Source organism: Peromyscus eremicus, chromosome 15, assembly GCF_949786415.1.
Source record: "Peromyscus eremicus chromosome 15, PerEre_H2_v1, whole genome shotgun sequence".
Classification (NCBI taxonomy): Eukaryota; Metazoa; Chordata; class Mammalia; order Rodentia; family Cricetidae; genus Peromyscus; species Peromyscus eremicus.
The window spans coordinates 85,290,352-85,312,489 of NC_081431.1; the positions used below are offsets into that span (position 1 = coordinate 85,290,352).

At 39.0% G+C, this 22,138-nt stretch overlaps 1 protein-coding gene across 1 annotated transcript in view; it reads right to left on the bottom strand.

Annotated features, from left to right (window-relative positions):
* The window catches only part of Pign (phosphatidylinositol glycan anchor biosynthesis class N), a 138,541-nt gene that overhangs the window by 2,727 nt on the left and 113,676 nt on the right, over positions 1–22,138 (bottom strand). The window lies entirely within an intron of this gene.

Sequence of the window (22,138 nt, forward strand, 5' to 3'; positions counted from 1 at the left end):
AGCAGTCATGCCCTTCATTTTTTTCATTTCTTTTTTCTCATTCACTTAGTTTTAAGAAGAGACTTTGCCTCAAAGGTTAAAGTGGAGAGCAATAGAGGAAGACACCCCATGTTGACCTGAGGCTTCCACATGTGAGTATACTGCCCCTGCCCACAAACAAACACATAATACTATAAAAAAAAGCACAAGTTAGTAAACTAGAAATGTATGACTAATATATGTGCTACATTGGCAATAAATTAAAATGTATATTAATTATATATTATTTTAAAACCCTAATAACAATCCTACTGAAATAGTGAAGAACGCAGTGCTTGGAGGTGCTGGCAAAGACAGTACATCACCAAGATGCCTTTGACACACATCACTAGTGCTCATGCTTTGCCACCAGAGAAACTGCTTTCATGTGCTTTTAGACAGGTAATTTTCTCCCTCCAATTTTTGGACTGTATTTTATCCACAGACTCCCCATATTTGATGTACTTTGACAAAACTCCCAGCCACTAAGAAAGAAAAAATGTTATTCAAAGTCAAATTCATTGAGTAAAAGGATCCATCACTGTATGAATCTCACAACTGAAGATACCATCTCCCAATTCATTGAGTAAAAGGATTCATCACTGTATGAATCTCACAACTGAAGGTACCATCTCCCAATTCATTGAGTAAAAGGATTCATCACTGTATGAATCTCCCAACTGAAGATACCATCTCCCAGAGTTTTGGCAAAAGACAAAAGATTAACAGACTCAACTATCATTCTTCAATCCTCATGCATTAGTGCTGTGGGATGTTCTGTATGGCAAATGTGTTGATGATTAGTCAATAAATAAAACACTGATTGGCCATTGGCTAGGCAGGAAGTGTAGGCGGGACAAGGAGGAGAATAAAGCTGGAAAGTGAAAGGCTAAGTCAGAGAGCACTGCCAGCCGCCATGATGACAAACAGCATGTGAAGATGCTGGTAAGCCACGAGTCATGTGGCAAGGTATAGATTAATGGAAATGGATTAATTTAAGCTGTAAGAACAGTTAGTAAGAAGCCTGCCACGGCCACACAGTTTGTAACCAATGTAAGTCTCTGTGTTTACTTGGTCGGGTCTGAGCGGTGTGGGACTGGCAGGGGAGAGAGATTTGTCCTGACTGTGGGCCAGGCAGGAAAACTCGAGCTACACATTAGCCCCCACTTTGGTGTCTGTGTGTATGCATGCAGTGAACAGAAGTCAATTTCAGTATTGTTCCTTACAAGCCTAGCCACCTTTTTTTTTACATCCTCTCTCATAGGACCTGGGACTCCCAATTCACCTGGGCTGTCTGACCAGTAAACCCCACAAGGCTTTCTTGTTTCTTCCTCCTTAGATCTGGGATTACAGCTATGCATGCCACCATGCCTGGCTTTTTTTTTTTTAAGGTGGGTGCTATGGATTAAACTGTAAGCAATTCACCTAGTGATCCAAATTTATCTTTTTAAACACAAAAATTATAGTTCATATAGAACAAGGTTAGATGACCAAATCAGACATACGAAAGAAACCCTGCCAGGCTTAGAGTAAAGCAGAGGCTCCACACAATGACTCTAGTACAGCACTGCCCAAGCTAATCTGTGAATATCGGCAATTGACCTGTTTTCAATATCTAACAGTTAACACTCAGCTACTTAACTTTAACAACAGACTTGAATGTTTTACATTCTTCATCCAGTTGCAATGGTAAACCTTAACAGTTTTGGAAATGCCAGTGCCAGGTGACAGTCACCAGAAGCACCAGGCACAATGATACGGAACAGGCTGAGATCTAGAAGGCAGGCTATGAATATGTTGCCAGGGTGGGGCCAAAGAAATGATCCAAGCCTCTAAATAAAAGAACCAAAAAGATTATGAATGAATCCTGGATATTGAACTTTGGATTCTTACTGGAGCTTGGTTTTGCCTTATACAGATTGTGATTATGCCATGTTTTCTCTCTCTTAAAGTAAAAGGGGGCTACTTTATTTCTGATATTGCAGGAAGACATTTGGGAGATTTTAAACATTTTTAAGAACAGTTTTTAAAATATTTAAATTTATAAGTCTATTGAACATTTTAAGTTTATAAAATGTTCTATATTGCTAATATTTGGACTTAAACCGCTAAAAATTAGGGTCACAGCCATAAGCACCAAGTACTAACCAGAAACTGAGATGTTCATTTCTTGTGATGCAGCAAGAAAATGACCTAAGCAGTCAGGCAAAGAGCTTGGAACAGCTTCTAACTCCATAAGTCTCGATCCTTTGGGGGTTGAAAACCTTTTTATAGGGGTAGCCTAGGACCACCTGCAAGTCAGATATTTGTGTTGATTCATAACACTGGCAAAACTGCAGTTATGAAATAGTAACAGGAAAGTTTTTGTAATGGGAGGTCACCACAACATGGGGGAACTATATGGAAAGGTCAAAGCATTGGGATATTTGAGAACCAGCAGCTTGAACAAAGTTCCTGCTTGCTAAAAAGGGAGTCACCCTCCTTATCTCTGGCAAAAGGAACTTGTGGCCATTGCATTAACATATGGCTGTGATGCCTTATAACTTGTCAAGGACAATGCCAGCCCCTAGGCTGTCTCAGTCCCTGCTCATGGGCCACGCCTCAACTCACCCCTTTCTCCTGTTCCCATTTTACCCTGGGATCTTTCCCTTGTCACTTCCTTGCCTTCCCAAGAGACAGCTTAACAGCTTGGCACAAATTTGTTCTGTTTTTACCCACAGAATGGCTATTCTGTTTTGGTTCCTTTACTGAACCCATATTTGATACTAGAAGAGCTTCAATTCAAAGTCATTGTTTTTAAGGCTAAAAGAAATAGAACATGAAGTCCTAGCCTTATGAAAGCTGCCAACTTATTGTAGCCTGTTTAGAACACAAGTAAATAGTCAGTCAGATTATAAATAATCAAGTTCTTTAATTGTAGTCATGCTAATTAATTACAAGGATAAACTTTTCTTAGTCCCATGCATATGTTTTCAGGGTTGAGCGTAAAACAAATAACTAGAAACAAAGTTTGTTTATTCAGATATATCTGGACAGCCCACAAATATTTCAGACATCTGCGGAATATGACATTTAAAATGTTGATTATAAGGCTTATTATATCAGACAGAGACTCCCAGATCCTATCAGTGACCCAAGGTCTCCAAAGAAGATTAGGGGGCACCACAATGTCTTCATTGTGGGAGCCCATTTTCATGTTTCCTAGTGGCTTTACCCAGAAGGTCTGCAAAGTGAGGATGACTGGGCCATGGGCCTGAGTGCAAGTGTCTGAGATGGTCTGCACTTGACTGTGCTGGGGGGAGGTCTTTTGCTACACCCCTTGGCATTCCTTTAAATAACCTAGGGCAGAGAGAGTTGAGTCCCTATAGATTAGGATCCAGGCCCTCCCAAGTCCATCCTGTATTTTCTATCTTTTCCCCTCCCCTCTTCATTTCTAACTAAGTCTCTTATCCCTCATTCTTCAAGAGTCCCTGGGGTAAAAAAATGTGGGGGCTGGTCCTGAACAGGTGCCTGAACAGGGACAAAGACAAAGAAAAAAAACAAAGGAAAATAAAGAAAAAAATAACCCTAGGACTTGGCAAAAAGATTGTGCAGCATTGTGAGTATAGGCATGCTAATAAGGAATAGAAAAATGAAGGCAATAGTATTTTATCCTCAGGAGAAAAGGAAAAAACAGACTGGAAGGATGTCTGGGGCTGCAGTGTAGAATCTTCTCTATCAAGATTTCTATCTTTCTGTCTCTTAATTTCTATCTATGAAAAATTAGGAAGGTAGAGTGTAGCAATACAGTGCAGGAAAAACTTAGAAGAAGGTAGTGTAAAAAAAATTTACTTAGGATAAGATGGTAACTAACAGAAAAACTAAGTCTTCAATCTTCTAACTTTGGGGCTATGAACGCAGACTAGAAAAAAGCTCCTCTTTGAGCTTATCAGGAAGAAAAAAGATTCCTATGGAAGCTTTTGGCCTGGGGACAGCTAAAATACTAAGTCCAAGCAGCAAGAGGAAGTAATTCTCCCTGAAGCAAAATGCAGGTGTAATAAGCCAAAGTCCAGCAGTTTTGGGAATAAACTTGATGGTCTTTCTCTCTCTTGAAAAAACTTTATCTCTCTCAAACTAAAACTTTTCTTGGGAAAAACTTGGTAAAATCTCTCTCTAAAAAAACTAAAAATTTCAAAATTTTCTATCTCAGTTTCTCTTTCTGTAAAGACAAAAAATAAGAATCACCTGGAGATATTAGTATGAAAAATCACTTGTGATTTGCTCTAAGAAAAAGCAAAGACCTCCTGATCAAAATGGAGCATGGAAATAGTAAGCAAATCTTTTAAGAGTCACTTGTAGAAAGGTTAAAAAACAAAGGGGTTAAGGTGGAACTAAAAGTACAGAGGTTCTTAAAGTTCGTAGAGAAATTGTGTCCCTGGTTTTCTGATTATGGAAAGCTGAATGAAGATTCCTGTGGGAGAACTGGAGTTGAAATGCAAAAATATTATGGAGAACACCAACCTGAAAAAATTCCCATGGAAGCCCTTGGCCTGTGGGCATTGATTTGGAACAATTTAGATCCAAACCTTGAAAAGCAAGAGGGATCTTTGCCTAAGGCAGATGAGGTTGAGACAAAACCTGCTGCTCCACCAGCAGAACCTGAAAACCCTTGTACAACACTAAACAGGGTCCGTTTTCTCTTGGCCATGAAGCTAAGTTTAAGGAACAGAAAGTCTTGGGATAAGACAATCGAGGAACTGAAAAGCCTGAAAAGCCTAGCAACTTCTCTCACTCAAAAAATAGAAACTCAAGTCTCTTCTCTTCCCTCTGTAGGGGTGGAATTAGACTCACCTGGGGAGGCATCTTTTAGAATGGAAAAGCCACCTGTAATTGCCCTAGTACAAAGATCCTCTAAAGCAATAAGAACCCTCTCTGTTAACACTGCATTTCCTCTTCAAGCTAGCCTTGGGGAAGCTGCTAGTAAGGGGGAAGAAATTCAAGGAGTTTAAATGTTCCCTGTCCAGGGTAATATCATAAGAGTGCATGTTCCAACTCCTTTCAAACAGCTTAAGGAGTTAAAAACAGCATGTTGTCAATATGGCTCAACTGCTCATTTCACAACAGCATTGTTAGAAAGCCTTGCTTTAGAAGTTTTGACCCTGGGCAATTAGAAATAAATGGCTCGAGCATGTCTATCTGGAGGTGACTATCTGCTGTGGAAAAGTGAGTTCGTGGAACAGTGTCAGGCCAAAGCCGAAATAAATCAGGCACAACAGATTCCTATCACTTTTGATATGCTCGCTAGAAAAGGCCCTTATGAGGAGACAGGTCAACAATTAAATTTTGATATAGCGGTGTATGCTTAGGTTAATGCTGCTGCCAAAAGAGCTTGGAATGTGCTTCTGTCATCAGGAAGACAAACTGAGGATCTGTCTAAGATAAGGCAAGGTGATGAGTTATTTCAAGATTTTGTTTCCAGATTAATTCAAACGGCAAGCGATTCAGAACCTGGACTTTTACTTGTAAAACAACTTGCATATGAAAATGCCAATGTAGCATGCTAGGTCATGATATGCCCTTTTAGAAAAAACAGAAACATCTCTGACTATATTCTACTTTGTTCCAATACAGGACCATCATACAATCAAGGGACAGTCATGGCTTCAGCATTACAAGGAAAAATGGTTAGGGATGTTCTGTACTATATTTGCGAAGGTAGTCCTATAGAATTTCTTTAAGAATATAAGCTTGTATGAATATAGGAAGTATATTTGCTAAAGTAGTCCTATAGAATTTCTTTAAGAATATAAGCTTGTATGAATATAAGAAATATATGTGCTAAGGTAGTCCTATAGTTTCCTTAAGAATATGAACTTACAAAAAGTATAAACAAGTGTAAATGTTGAATGTGAGTCTATGCATTCATGTGAATCTGTGCAAACATGGGATGCACAAAACAGCATCCATAGCAGACTGCAAAGCTGGCAGTCTGAGTGGTTTCAGAAGCTCCAGAAGCCACTAAGAATTGTAGATGCCAGAGCCAGCACAATGGCCACAGCCAGGCATCTGCAGCTGAGACCCACAGAACATCAATGCAGCACAGAAAAACCTGAGCTAGCAGCAAAAATGTTGCAGTTTAAAATGTTACTGTAACTAAAAATGTCTTTGGCCTGAGAATGAAAGTTAAAGAGATGTTTGTTTGAAGTAAAGTTGTTAACTGCAAAAAGTTTTGGTTGTAAAACATTTCTTCAAATTTGGAAGTGGAAATCCAGTACCAGAATTTACTTGAACTTTTTGAACTTAAAAAAACAAGAAACAAAAAAACAAAAACAAGGTAAAACTACAAAAAGGTTTTGGTTATAGGTTTCTCCATATTTGGAAGGCTGGTACCAGAATTTATTATTTGAATTTTGGGACTTAAGAAATTAAATGAACGGTAGTGATTTCATTGAAATGGGACAATTTTAAATTTATTTATGGAATTATTTGTGTTAAAAAAGGAACTATTTAAACAGAGAAATTTATTTTTTCTACCTAGGCTCAACATGCAGTTTTGTGTATACATATATGCTTTCTTAAGTGGTGATTCATGAATTGTTTCGTGTTAAAAATGGAACTGTTTTATGGAACTGGTTTTGTGTTACAAATGGAATTGTTTAAATAGAGAAGTTTGGGTTTTCTTCTAACTAGGTTCAAGATTGTGTTTAAAAAGTTATGAAGAAAAGGGGGAGTTATGAGTGAATTAAGGTTGAATGTATGTTTGTAGGAATTATAATGGTGTATAGTAATGTTCATGTCAGAATGATTATGTTAACCTATTGATATGTATGCACCATGGTTTGGTGAAGTCAAGGAAATATTTAAGTTTGATGTGAATACATCAGAAGTTTATCCTATGTTTTGTTAGCAAGAAATTCAAATGATTCTCTTAAGAGTTTGCTTTAAGATGTAAGATTCAGAGAACTGTAACTATGTATAGCAATATTTATGCTATAATCATGTTAACCTGTTAATGTTAATGATGAAGCTAAGGGAGTCTTTAAGTTTGATGCAGTTGCATCAAGAGTTTTTTGGTTTACAAAGGACCGGATGCAGCTTAGACTGCTGTAGTCACCTTAGGCACATTCCAAAAGAAATGCCATCTTTATCATCCTCTACTCAAATACTGGGAGGTGTGACAGCTATGGAGATTGTTGTAAACTCTTAATGGGGAGTTGTTTCTTATATATTAAGAAGAGGGGATCTGTGGGAACCCATTTTCAGCTTTCCTAGTGGCTTTACCCAGAAGGTCTGCAAAGTGAGGATGACTGAGCCATGGGCCTGAGTGCAGGTATCTGAGATGGTCTGCACTTGACTGTGCCGGGGGTAGGTCTTTTGCTCCACTCCTTGGCATTCCTTTAAATAACCTAGGGCAGAGACAGTCAAGGCCTGATGGATTAGGATCCAGGCCCTCCCAAGTCCATCCTGTATTTTCTATCTTTTCCCCTCCCCTCTTCATTTCTAACTAAGTCTCTTATCCCTCATTCCTCAAGAGTCCCTGGGATAGGAGCTGCCCTCACGTGGGGTGCCCCTGATTAACCATCTCTAGAAGACTGCCCGCTGGCTGGTGTGTAGAGTACTTACTAGTCACACCCTGACTTGTTCATGTCCCTCCCTGTACTGAAATGGTGGTCGTAACATGTTATTTTGTCAATAAACTGTTGGGGTCAGTTTGAAAAAAAAAAGAGTCTCTGGGATAAATAAATGTGGGGGCTGGTCCCCCACACCCCACCTGAATTATGACAAGGCTGACCACTGGATGAGATCCCTCAATGAAAGACCTGACACCAGGACCTGGTCCAGACTGTGGACAAGCAGCAGGACACTGGAGAATTGATTGTACCCATTTTTCCTAGACAAAGTAAGATCAATCTTCCCCATGTTTCTCTTTTACAGGAAAAACTCTCCCCATATGGACATGTTGGCCAAAGATTGATGCTGTTCTGATACTTCTGCCTCCAACACCTTGGAGGCCTAGTATAGCTAACTGTGTATGGATTTTCTCTGTCATTTTTCATAGATTTGGAAGCTGCTTGGTCTGCATTCAGGTATAATTAATCCTTCTCAGATCTCTGATAGTAGTGAGAGCTAGGCTAGCTATAACTTTGTCAGCTGGACAGCATCAGATAACTAGATTCTTCTGAAAGGCTATAGCCAGCTTGTTAGCTCATTTTTTTAAAAAAAAATGTTCTAAGATATGAAATTTTAAGTAAGTTGTAAAGGTTTAAATATGGGTCTGAAAAAAGGCCTGAGGATATGAATGTATATCCAAGTTTTGAGGGTCTAAAAATGATTTAAGATATATAAATACAAGTTATAAAGATTTAGATTATGAAAAATGTTTCAGATTGCCTTCCCCTTCTATAAAACTTCAGAGCTTAACATTAACAGAATTCTGATAAGCTGCTAGAGCAGTGACTACTTACTGTTCAGTGACAAGCTCAACATTTTAGATTTATTTTGGTTGTCATCTAAATATAAACTTAAAAGTACTTCTCATCAAGCCAAAGAAATCTCTGTCCAATCTATACGTGGCTCTCTGGACAGAAGAAAAATGTGTATGTTTTTAATTCAAATCTGTAGCTTTTGCTAGGACTCAAAGGTATGAGTCTACCTCTGCTGTTTTATAGATACCCATTACCTGCTTTGTCTACAATACGGATTTTAGTATGGGTTGATAATATTAATGTATCTAAAAATTTTATCTCATTTTGTAAGATAATTCATAGAGGCCTCAAAAGATTAAGAGTCATAAAACTTAGATCCACTTAACAGAGGTCAAAAGGACTCCAGATAAGTACAACTTATTCCTAAAAGTACTCGAGATAAGTACAGCTTATTCGCAAGGATGATATTTTTCTTCCTCCTGGTCTTGGGACTTTGGCCCTTCCCAATTACTAAGACTAGGGCCTAAAAGTTCAAATAAGTTCATAAATTTTAACTTCTGTTCCTAGTTTGAACTAGTCTCAACAGGTTTCCACTTGGCTGGCAGATATATTCAAGCTTCAGTTGCTGACTTGCTCCAAACCACTATGAGCTCTGGACTTGCTAAATGCTGACATGGACCAGCCCAGCTGATGTTGATTGTTCGCTGTCTCTACAGCTGTGTCAGATAACCACATGCTTCTGACAAATGCCCCATTGCCCAGCCTTTGACTAGCCTTTCAGCTTTCTTGGGCACTGACAACAATGCCCCAGTGTCAGCTCTAGTTCCAGAAGAGAATACATTGTCCCATGATCCCTGCTCAAAATAGGTTAAAATCCTGGATCAAAAGGAAACTCCCTGGCATAGGGGGCAAAATGGTTAACTATAATGCCCAGTGGCATACCAGAAAAATAGGTTCAGAGTTGTCAATTGATGAATTTATTAATTAAAATGGTTCTGCAATAAGATAAGACACTTGGCCTTCTTTCTGCAGAACCAGAAAGGTATTATATGGCCTTAAGAAATTATTATTCCTCTATACATCATTCAGGATTATAATCTGGCTGTACTCAAAAATCAGAACTATAGGGCCTTAAGAATGGCAATAAATACAGATGATACTGCCCTAGAAAGATCTGTTAGTCAATGGTTCTTAGGTCCCAATACCCTTGGAATCCTGGACAGATAGGACTCATGATTGAGTCCTGTTACTGATACTTTTGAAGGGGGAAATGTGGGGAGCCCAAAACAGCTTGACCACACAGCTGTGATGACAGGTTTAGAGGCTCAGACACAGCTGCCATGACAGATTTACTGGAAGGTAACCCCAGGATCAAGGAAAAGCCATAAGCTGACACCACCCAGGGATCCAACCAGGAATGGGCTAGGGATGGGAAGTACCTGACATCCCAAACATTCCAACCATTAGATTAAGTTAAATAAGATGGCCAGATTTCCATGAGCCTAGAACACACCTATTTCTCCTTTTTGCTGATATGCCCAGACAAATGTCAGCCAATCAGGGTCCTGAACCCTGGAAGTGCTCTACTATGATAAAAACCCTACCCAACTTGGGCTCAGGGCTCTCTACTCTCACTGATGCATTGGACAGACAGAGACCAAGCTCGGGCTTGAATAAAGGCTCTTTACTTTTACATATGGGATTCAGTATCCATGGTGGTCTTTTGAGGATCCCCGTGATCTGGGCATAACACTAACCATTCTGCTTTATCAGACACTACACAAAACCTGGTAGCCATACCCCCATCTGTTCCAGCAAAGGGCAAACTGGTTATCTAGACTTCTAGTCTCACCAATTTGAAATGGGCACTCAATGTCATCCTGTGCCTTCCACCCCATGGTGTCAGAGTAGACTAAAAGGGGAAGATGGGGCAGCTCAGAGGATTCTAAAAAGGGCTAGGAATGTGATATTCTCAGCAAGGAAAAGGAAGACATAAAGAACTGAAATTTTTGACCAAAAAGATAAAATAACCAACACAGAAATTCAGCAGATGGGCTTGATAGTGGAAAGGAGGGGGAAGTAAAACAAAACAAACAAACAAACAAACAAACTCCAAAGATAAGGATAAAAGACATAGAAAGTATAACCCTCTGCTGTGAGATGGTCTGTATGTCAAATGTGTTGCTCTGATTGGTCAATAAATAAATCACTGATTGGCCAGTAGCCAGGCAGAAGTATAGGCGGGACTAACAAAGAGGAGAACTGAGAGAACAGGAAGGTGGAGGGAGACACTGCCAGCCGACACCATAACAAGCAGCATGTGAAGATGCCGGTAAGCCACGAGCCACGTGGCAAGGTATAGATTTATAGAAATGGATTAATTTAAGATATAAGAACAGTTAGCAAGAAGCCTGCCATGGCCATACAGTTTGTAAGTAATATAAGTCTCTGTGTTTACTTGGTTGGGTCTGAGTGGCTGTGGGACTGGCGGGTGACAGAGATTTGTCCTGACTGTGGGCAGGGCAGGAAAACTCTAGCTACAACCTTCCACCCACAAATACACACAACAAAGCACATTCCCCAAAAGACCTGGGAACTAGGATAAGAGAGCTAACATTTATGTCTTTGGAGTTGCAGAAGAAAAGAGAAGAGAGAGAAACAAAATACTCATAGGAAAAGTAGGTGGGAAGTTCTGTTGCTTGCCAAAGACATTTGTCTAATAGACTGCAGAAGTGAGCCAACTTGATGCAATATAAACTCAAAACGATTTACACAGATCCACAATAAATGTTTGAAAACAAACTGAATTTGAAAGCAGCTGAAAAAAAAAATCATACCTTGTCAGTATGGAAAAAACTATTTGAATAAAAGCACACCTCATCAGTAAACCTGGAAGCCAGAAAGGCACACCCTTATCAAATGCTGTTGGGAAAAAAGAAAACATATCCAACATTCAATGAAAATAAGCCTTTTTCTTGATGGAAAAAAATCCAGATATCCTCAGGTGACAACAACAACAACAAAACAAAGAATTTAATGCCTCAGACCCACACTAAAAGAATGTCTAAAAGAGGATCTTTAGATATAATGAAAATGAAATAAAAGCAATGTGCTGAAATTATAAAGGATGAATTTTGTAGGCAAAAGTATGAATAAATACATTAGGCTTGCTCTCCTAGTTTGCTTCTCCATTACTGTGCCCATTACAGTTAAGTTTATGGTCAACTGGCCACAGATCAGAACCACCTGAATAAGAAGCCTCGCTGAAGAACTGTCTTATCTGCCTTAACCGATGGACATATGTATTCCTAGTGGTGCGAGTCTTCTAGAGAACCCTAATAACTGAACAAAACTAACCCAGGGAGGGAAGGGTTTGTTTCAGCTTAAAGCTTACAGTCCACCATCAAGGGACAGGTATTATATCATAGACCATGGAGAAATACTGCTTACTGGCTTGCTCAGCTACATTTCTTACCAAACCCAGGCCTACATATCTACGGATGGCACCACCAACAGTTGGCAGTCCTTCCTATACAAACTAGCAATTAAACTGCCCCAATAACATGACCTTGGGCCAATTCAATGGACACAATTCCTCAACTGAGGATCCTTCTTCCCAGCTGTGTTGAGTTGATGGCAGAAGCTAAATATGTGCCTCTCCCTCTTGAGTTTTCTAAGTTATATCTGACAGTTGAAACAAAAGGATAGCTCTGGTGTGGTTTCAAATGCAAGTAGAAAAAGATTAAGTTTAAAAAGGTTACATTATAAATCAGGAGTGGTAACAAGATGTAGAAGAATGCAAACTGGTAAAATGGCACTGCCAGACTGTGAGTTGAGCAACCAACCACTTAAAAAGCCAGACAGAGATACATTAAAAAACACTGCAGACAAGTGAAAATGGAATGGTAGAAAATGTTCAAACAAAACATAGGAGACACAGAACAGAACAGCAGCAAAAAATAACACAACAAACTAAAGCCATAGCTGTTGTTAATCACATTAAAGATAATCTAAATACATGGTTGAGACAGGTGATAAAAACATTACTAAAACATATGCTGTTCATGAGACACCGCAATTACAATGACAAAAGCAGGAGAAAAGTAGCAAGATGGAGAAGAGGCAGGCCATGTCCCTTGCACAGATATAATGAGCTATCCTAAGGATGAGATTTAATTCTAACCACGGAATTCATTTGCTACATATACACACAGCCTGGAGATGACTTTTGCACAGTATTTTCAGTGTGCCTGTTTTGACTGCAACCTGTCCTATGCTGCCAGAGATGGAATTTTCCATGATGTTAGTGCTCAAAAAGTTTAGCTTTTGGAACATTCTGGATCTGGGAATCAGGAATGCTCAAGCTGTATATTATGTAAACATGAACAAAAGAAAAGAGTGGCTATATTAATACTGCGGAACAAAGACACCACTTTTTCAATATTTTCGGGGAGAACACAATACAGTCAAGAAGAATACAAAAGTCAACAATACCATCAACCAACAGCATCTTACAATTAGCCACAGAACTCTAGCCTCAAGGGCAGCAGAATGTGGTTGTCTTTAATGCTCATACTTGCCAGATACACCGTATCTTATCACAATACCAACCTTAGCAAGTTTGTAAAAACTGAAATCATACTGATCATTTCTCTAACCACAACACTGTAGAGGAAAAATTAGTAGAATCATTGTATCTAGGGTAAACATTACAATGAAACAGCTGTTTTCACTGTATCTAGGGTAAACTTCAGGATGAATAGTTGTTTTGTAGAAGTACTTTGATTGTGAAGAAATCACTGTAGAAAACAATGATTTTTTCTGTTATCTTTAGAGTTTTTTTTTTTTCTGAAGGGGCTTTAATATTTGCATGACTTGGTTCACAAAAAGGTCCTGGCACACCTGGAGTGTCTTGCATTATTGAGTGCTGCAAATAAGAAGTAAGGTTGCAGGAGTGTGATGTTTTCCTTCAGAAAACGTATAGATTAGATCAGGGGCTTTGGTATGAGGAATCTGTTTTACCCAAAAAACAACTTTTGTGTTACATGACTGTTAGGGGTTCAGTTCATAGAGACTGTTCCTCCCTGCTGCCACAGAGCCTGAATTACATCTGGAGAGACCCTCTTTTTTTTTTTTTTTTTTTTTTTAACATTTTGCACAACTCAGAGCACTAGAACACAATCAAACTAAGTATGAGTAACAGCAGGAAAATCTCTTATTTGGAAATAACATACTTACACATAATCCATGGGCTAAAGATGTGCTTTCCCCCTTTCTGATCTCCTAAAACAAGATCTCATTATATAGCCCAAGTTTCCTAGAGCTCTCTATTCAGCACAGGCTGACCTCATGATTTTCCTGCTTGTTGTGATTTTAGAGATGTGTCACCATGTCCAGCTCAAGATTCAAGTTTTAACAAAAATTTTAAATATATATTTGAATTGGGGGCTGGGGAGATGGCGTGGCAGATAAAGGCACTTGCCAATGAGCCTGACAACTGGAGTTCATTCTTGGCATCCACATGATAGAAAGACAGAACTGACTCCTACAAGTTGTCCTCTGACCTCTACATCTGTGATGTGTCATGACTGCCCACATACAGATACACACACACACACACACACACACACACACACACACACACACACACACAAACACACACACAAACACCGCTGCAGGGGAGTAAAAACCTGTGCTCACAGGAATGCTTACAGACAGTCTCATCATAATAGTCCAAATTGAAAATAATGATGTCCTTCAGCAAGGGAATGAGTAACCAGCTGGGGATGACTCAACAATAAGAAAAAAACCACAGAAGAACCTGGATTCCTGACCAGAGAATAGAGTGGCAACAACTCATTCCATTTATAGAACATTTGTGAAATAACAAACTACAGAACTAGAAAACAGATCAATGGTTTCCAGGGCTGAAGGAGGGAGATAGGGGTAGGGGAAAGGGTATGGCTCAAAGGTCTTTATGTGACAAGAATGTTCTCTCTTGACACCATTAATGACATCTTTATTGTACTGTGGCTTTGCATGAAGTTATCATAGGGGAACATGCATGGAGGGTAGACAGCATCTCTCTGTATTGTTTCTTATAACCTCATGCAAATGAATTGTTATCTCAAAACAAAAATACTTTTTCTTTCTCAACTTTGTGGGTCAGATAAAATAGGAGGTGGGCTGGTGTTGGGGAATATTACTTTAACTAGGCAAAGATGTGTTACATTTGTTTATGCTGTTGAATATTATTTTAACTATATAAAGGTGTTACATTTTTTATGCTGCATTTAATTATGTAAAGATGTGTTGCTGTTTCACCTTGCCTGCCTAAGGCACCTGATTGGTCTAATAAGAAGCTGAATGGCCAATAGCCAAGCACTAGAGGCATAGGCAGGGTTGCCAGCCAGAGAGAATAAATGAGGAGGAATCTAGGATCAGAAAAGAGGAGAGAATAAGGGAGAGAGGGAGATGCCCAGGGCTAGGTACCCAGGCAGCCACCAGTCAGCTAGTCATGGAAGAAGCCATGAAAATAGGACATACAGAAAAAGAGGAAGGTAAAAGGCCCAGAGGCAAAACATAGATGAAGAAAAACAGGTTAACTTAAGTTATAAGAGCTAGTCAGACAAGCATAAACTAAGTCCAAGCGTTCCTAATTAATAATAAGTCTCTGTGTCATGATTTTGGAGCTGGTTGGTGGCCCAAAAGAAAGCCTGCTACATTTGGCATTCCAGTGTGGGGCCCATATTTCCACATAGGGCCTGAGACAGCTAGGGGGACAAAAGAAAAAGAAAAACCCCAAAAAAACAAAAAAGGAAATAGCTCCTTTAAGAGGTTCTGCCATATAGCAGAGCATTTAACAGCCAGCAGGCTAAGTAAAAAATGGCAAGCTTAGTAAAAGCGCCCGCCACAGGGCAGGTACCAGCTTCCTAGAGCTGGGTCGATTGAATGCAATTCCTGGTTCAATGCAGCTCCCAGGTGAATGCAGCTCTTGGCACAGATGTAAAGCTCAGCTTTCACAGACCCAAGCAGGGCAGAGCTAACTGCCAGTACAAAGGTGCTTAGCAGTTTAAGGTTTAGCTCAAAAGATCAGAAAAAACTAGAGACACACAGTAAAGACAGGTCCAAATAGAAAAAAACCTGTAAACAGGTTATAGTGTGTTTAAAAATGTGCGTAGGTGCTTAAGAAAAGAAAATAGGTATAGACAGTCATAGGAAAATTACATAGTTTAAGTCTTTAAAGAAAGAGTAATTAAAGAAAAAAAAGCCACATAAAAATGGGAAATGCACAGGGTGTCTGGATCTTGTATGGTGTTGTGTTGATTTTGAAGTTTTTGAATGCTGATGAGCAAATGGCAACTGCTGGGAGACATTGGACTGTAAAAGGGATTACTGAGTTAAACCAGTCTGGATACTTTAGGAATGTCTTAACTTTAAAATGGAATTCAGAAAATGTATTGTGTTGGGGGAAAGGTTATGCCTTTGTTTCCACAGAAAATAAAAGGTTGTGGATCCTTCAAGGTTAACAGAGATCAGATCTGATTGTGGGAGACCTCCTGAAAATCTTGGCTACAGACATAAAGAGATAAAAAAAGAAAAATTACAAGACATGTGACGTATATTCTGATCCCTCTGCATGCAAACAGTTCTGGGACTGGACAACAAATGTTACAATTAGTTTTTAAAGTGGGACAGAATTCTGAGGTCAAATCAGGTTTATTAACAGGTGAAATCAATGCAATACACTCACAAATACAGAACAAAGCTGAGAATCCACTGCTGATTCAGCTGCTGCTGCTGCCTCCTCTTTCCCAAGGAAAAGATGGGGAAGGTCCAGAGAAGGTCACCAAGCCCTGGTTTCAGCAAGCCCTCCACAGCCCAAGAGAGGGAGGTGTCTCTTCTTGACTCTTATTCAATCCTCTACCTCCAGAGAAGACCATGCCCATTGGGCCAAGTAGCTCCAATACATTTGACTATTGGATCAAATTCCCACAACAAGTTTTCCCAGGACTTGACCATCATCTCAATTTTCTCAGGGCCCCCTGATTGGGAAATACCTGAAATCTAGCCATTCAATTCCTACACCCTACTTCAGCAAGTACATCTCCATTCACCACCTAATATAGGACTCGATTCATGAGTCCTCTCTATTTCCACTCCATTTATTCATCAACCAACTCTCCCAATTTCTAAGTCTAGTCTCTTGTCACCTTTTCAATTGCTACTCTAGCCTATACTGCCAAAGTCGATTAGTGTTCTATGTTCTCCACATTCCATAACAGCCTCCTAGCTATACTCCTGCTCTTGACCTATAGTATGTCCTCTATTCTGTGGTCAGTGTTTCAAAAACTTGGAGCAAATCAAATTACCCAGTAGTCTAGTGTTTTACTTTGTATTTGGAATAAATTCCTAATTCTTAACAATAACTCTCTAGGCCATACAAGGTATCAACCCTCTATCTTATAAACTCACTCTCTACTGTTTACTTTAAAAAGCCCTGTACATATTTGCACATTAAGGATAAATGAATGTATAGCATCACTTTGCACAGTAGTTATCACTGAGTCATTAAATGGTGTGAAACTTTCCAATGTTTCTGGTACTTTCCATGATAAGCTTCTGATATATTTATTTGATTTTCACATACTTTCTAGGCATTAGCCATAGAACTCAAAGGCTGACTTCACACTTAATGTGAAAATCCTCAAGTGCACATGCTTTCTGCAGCCTTGCAGGACATTTCTTTTTTCTTTCTTTTTTTTTTTTTTTAGGACATTTCAAAAGGTGTACCTGTTTATGAAATTGAAACCCTACACCTAGTAAGCTAGATATAATGGATACAACTTCTTCATGCTGTAAAATGTTTGCTGAGCAGGCCGGGGACTCATCTTTGTAGTTAGAGGCAAGCCTAGTAAGGGAAGGATACAAACTGCCCAGCACTGAGCCTTAATGATAAAATGTGAGGAAGCTCAACCTAACCTAGTTCTAAAGGCAACCAGACAAATAGGTTGAGAGACATGTATATTAAAAACGAACAAACAAAAACTATGGAGTATGATGTTATTATAACAAAGGCCTTAGGAAGGACAGACAGAACAAAGCATGTTAGTATAGTGGAATACTCTTCAGCAAAGCAGAAGGACAAAGTATTGGTACAAGTTACAGTATAAATAAATGCAAAAATATACAAAGAGGAAGAATGCAGATGTAAACAATATTTTATAATTCTACTTACAGAAACATCTAGATCTAACAAACCCATGAAGATAGAAGCAGACTATCATTGTCTGGGAATGTTTATGGGAACAAGAGGAATTGTATCAGCAGGTTCAGGGGAATATTACAGTGTTGAAAATGTTTAAAGAAACTATATCCTGATGAGTTGCAGAACTCAAGAAATTTGGTAATTTAAATTATAAGTAATTTAACTTAAAGCCTTAAGATAGTTGAATATTATAAGCAAATTATCCTACAATAAAAGGAGAGGGGACAATTGGAAGATGAAGGAATGATAACAAGAGGAGGTTAATGTCATCATATTTTAGTTTTCTTAAAATCTGCTATCAGATTTTTAGGTCAAAATAGCAAATCAAACAGGATCTCTTTAAAAAAGTGTTGTAAACAGTTAAGTGGTCCATCTTTTACTCTAATGAAAAGCCCATCTATGAAACTGATTCATTCCACAGATCACTTGTCCTCTCACTATGGCCTGAAATGTCAGTCTTGCAGCTTGCTCGCTCAAGTTAACACCACTGGTAGGAAGCAGTGGTGAAGCTCACTATCCCCACACAACTGCACCATCAGGCATCTGGCAGGGATATTCTGAATCAATCAAGTCCTGGTGTCCTCTAGGCATTAGCAGTGTTAAAGAAACTGCAAATGTCAACTTGAAATGATTTCAGCCATTTCCAGTCTCTCCCTACAACTATGCTGACACCAAAACCAGAAATTCTGCAGGTGAGTGAGTGTGTGAGTGTGAGTGTGTGTGTGTGTGTGTGTGTGTGTGTGTGTGTGTGGCAGAGGGGGGAAGTTTGTGGTGGAACAGCATACAGGATTTGCCTCATAGTCTTTTCAACCCATATAATGAATGATAAAAGCTTGATTGCATTCTTTTCCATGAAGGTGATGGGCTACAGAAGCAGTTCATATCTTTCAGAGGTATTAGGGAAGAAAAGGTTGGGAATCATTGTTTGAATACAGTTTGATATTCACTCTAAGAGTAGAGATTATTTTATGAAGATCATATTTCAGATCGTATTTATGATGATCATATGTGGGACAGTCAAAGGTGACTGAATGGAATCATGAGTCTTCTTTATGATAAATATGCTAGTTGTCATTTGTATTTTAATGTGGTATAACAATACTGTGCATAAGAAACAAAGAACAAATGAGCACTATTATCAGAACCAACTTCAGCTCAATGAAAACTGATTCTGACTCTGCTCACCTCACTCCAAAGATATCTGGGCCATAAGTTTAAATATGTGCTCTTAAGACACGAGAGTAGAAGGGGTCTAGCTGGGAAGAGGAAGGGGTCAGTGGGAGTGGAAGGGGCTAAGAGAGGGTAATGGGGATGTGAATATGACCAAAATATATATTATGAAAGTGTTGTGAGACTAATCATTATGCATTTAACATGTGCTAAAATATATTAAAATAATAAATACTTGTTCTGTAATTATGAAAATTACCTCAAAGAAATATTTTCTTTAGTTTGAAAAAATGCACTTTCTTTATGCTACATTAAAGGCAACAATCTGTAAAGTTTATGACCTGGGATAAATGAAGATAAAATGTAAAGATCAAAAGACCAAAATACAAAATTAGGTCTGTCAGCCAGTTTTATGACTAGAGCAGGGTATTTGTCACATGCCTGTTAAAGGATTAGCTGATGTTACAGGCTCTCAGCACAGCCCAGACTTCAGATGCTTGTGTAGGCCATATTGTATTTTTTTTCAGAGTTCTCATTTAATTTTGGAATTGTCTCTGATAATGCACTGTAAACATTTTTTGATAATTTCTCTTGTAAAATGTCTGTTAAGTCTTTTTTTTTTTTTTTTTTTTTGGTTTTTCGAGACAGGGTTTCTCTGTGTAGCTTTGCGCCTTTCCTGGAACTTACTTGGTAGCCCAGGCTGGCCTTGAACTCACAGAGATCCGCCTGGCTCTGCCTCCCGAGTGCTGGGATTAAAGGCGTGCGCCACCACCGCCCGGCTATTAAGTCTTATGAAAGAATGTCATACAGTAAATAAGTCAATAGGTTTATAGTGCAAATCGAAATGCTCTGATTTTGATAGTTGATAGTTTTCTTTCATGTTTTTCTTTTAAGTCTCTCTCTCTCTCTCTCTCTCTCTCTCTCTCTCTCTCTGTGTGTGTGTGTGTGTGTGTGTGTGTGTGTGTGTGTGTGTCTGTCTATCTATGTCTGTGTCTATCTGTGTCTGTGTATCAGCATGTGTGTGCTGCATGCAGGTGCCTACGGAGACCAGAAGAGGGTGTCAGTCTTGTAAAGCTGAAGTTACAGGTTGTTGTGAATTGCCCGCTGACATGTGTCTCGAACCAATCTCTGGTTCTGTGTAGAAGCATCAAGTGCTACTGCTGTACCATGTGGCTTGTCATTTTTTTGTGGTTCCCAAGCTTAACAGCTGAGTAAGACAGTTGATTGCTTTTCACTCTTGGCAGCTTGTGGAACATTATTGGATACTGTGAGAGTTTGTCCCCAATGAAGAGGATTCCATGGCCAGTCTCAATTAATTTTGCTTACTCAAAGTTTTTGTTTGAATTTGTGGTGTTTTCAGCAATAGGATCTTCAAGTTCTAAGAAGAAACCAAGGGCACCAGCAATGGCCTATAATGCTTAGGAAGTCTCCTAATGCCTGTACTGGGGTTTTTGTTAGATAGTGTATTGACAACCAGTGTATTATTCTTTGAGGGGGCATTACCACCCCAAGTAGTATAATTTCATTCAAACTACACACACACACACACACACACACACACACACACACACACAAAATTTTAAAGTGTAAAATGTTTTCATTTGAACATGATTTTTATTATCCCTCCCTCCTCTCTCTCCCTCTGCATTACCACACCCAGCTGTTTTCCACATTTCCCATTTCATAGCACTTGTGTCCTACTATGTTGGCCTCCAGAGATCCTTTTCTGTACCCCTCCAAGTTCCTTTTTATTTTTCTGGATCCCGTGTTTACTACAGGTTATATACATCTAAAGATTTGAAACTGAGACCCACAAATTAGAGAGATCATAATGGCTTTAGTGTTTATAGATATATTTTCCAGTTACATGTATTTATCTGTAAATTTCATAATTTTTTACAGATGAGTATTTCATTGTGTATATGTACCACACATTTTTATTATTAATGCATCTGTTTCAACATTTAAGTTGTTTCCATTTTCTAGCTATTGTCAATAGAACAACAATGAAAATGGCTGAGCAAGTATCTGTGAAATAGGATATCAAGTCATATGGGCACATGTCAAAATAGTGGTATAGTTGTGGTCTGGTATCTTTTGATTTTTGTTGTTAAAGAAACAATTACTTTTTATTAACTTACAAAATTAATAGCCGAATTTCACAAATAGCAAAGTTCACAAGACTAGTGAGCTGCTATACTAATCACGTCTAAATTCTGGCATTGTGTCGGCATTTCAACATTCATAAGGCCACATAATAGTGAGGATATCCCTGTGAATAACAGACATGGAGTGGCTGAGGATATCAGCTATATTTTAACACACAGAAGGTTAGGAAGAAAACTTGTCACCATAGCAAAACAGCCTAAGACATAATTCATACAACTCTGGTTCCCACTGAGGAAACTGCTAGTGAGTTTAGTGACGTCACCAGAAAGACAGAAAACATCATTGCTTTTCAAACATACCTTCAAACAAAAATAGTTAAAACCTGAACTGAAAGGCAACATTTCACACATGAGCAGCATGATGAGGCTTTGTATTGTGGTCCTTATTGTCTGCTGCTTCAGATCTGAATCTTGCCATGTTTCCTCACCCAGGACCCAGCTTTTCCCTGGCAATAGTTTACATGTATATGAAGATGTGAAAACAGTGCTTGCCCATTACACCAGACATACACTCCTCTTGAGGCAGTACCACTGCTGCTGTACAACATGCAAGGGGAAAAGTTCATGTTCCAGCTGCCCAACAAGATCATCAGCAACAACACTCACAATGTAGCATCCACCAAGAACAATTCCATTTAGAAAAGCTAATCTCATTCATTTTTGCTATTCCTCCATCCTGACATCTCTTCCCCAGCTCCCCTCCTTCCTATGATCACCTTCCTTTCTTCTTATTTTTTCATTATTTTTTTAAAAATTTATTTATTATTCTCATATATTACATCCTAACCACAGTTTCCCCTCCCTCTTTTCCTCCCAGCCACCCCCACCTCCTCTTTGCCACAAATCTCCTCCATTTTCCTTCAGAAAAGAGCAGCCTCCCAGGAATATCAACCAAACATAGCACAATAAGTTATAATAAGACTAGGTACAAACCATCATGTTAAGGCAAGAAGGGAGCCCAGTAGGAGGAAAAGGGTCCCAAAAGTAGGCAAAAGAGTCAGAAATGCCCCTGCTCTGACTGTTAGGAGTCCCACAAGAACACCAAGCTACATAATCACACATATATTCAGATGAACCTAGGTCAGAGCCATATAGGCTCCTAGATTGTC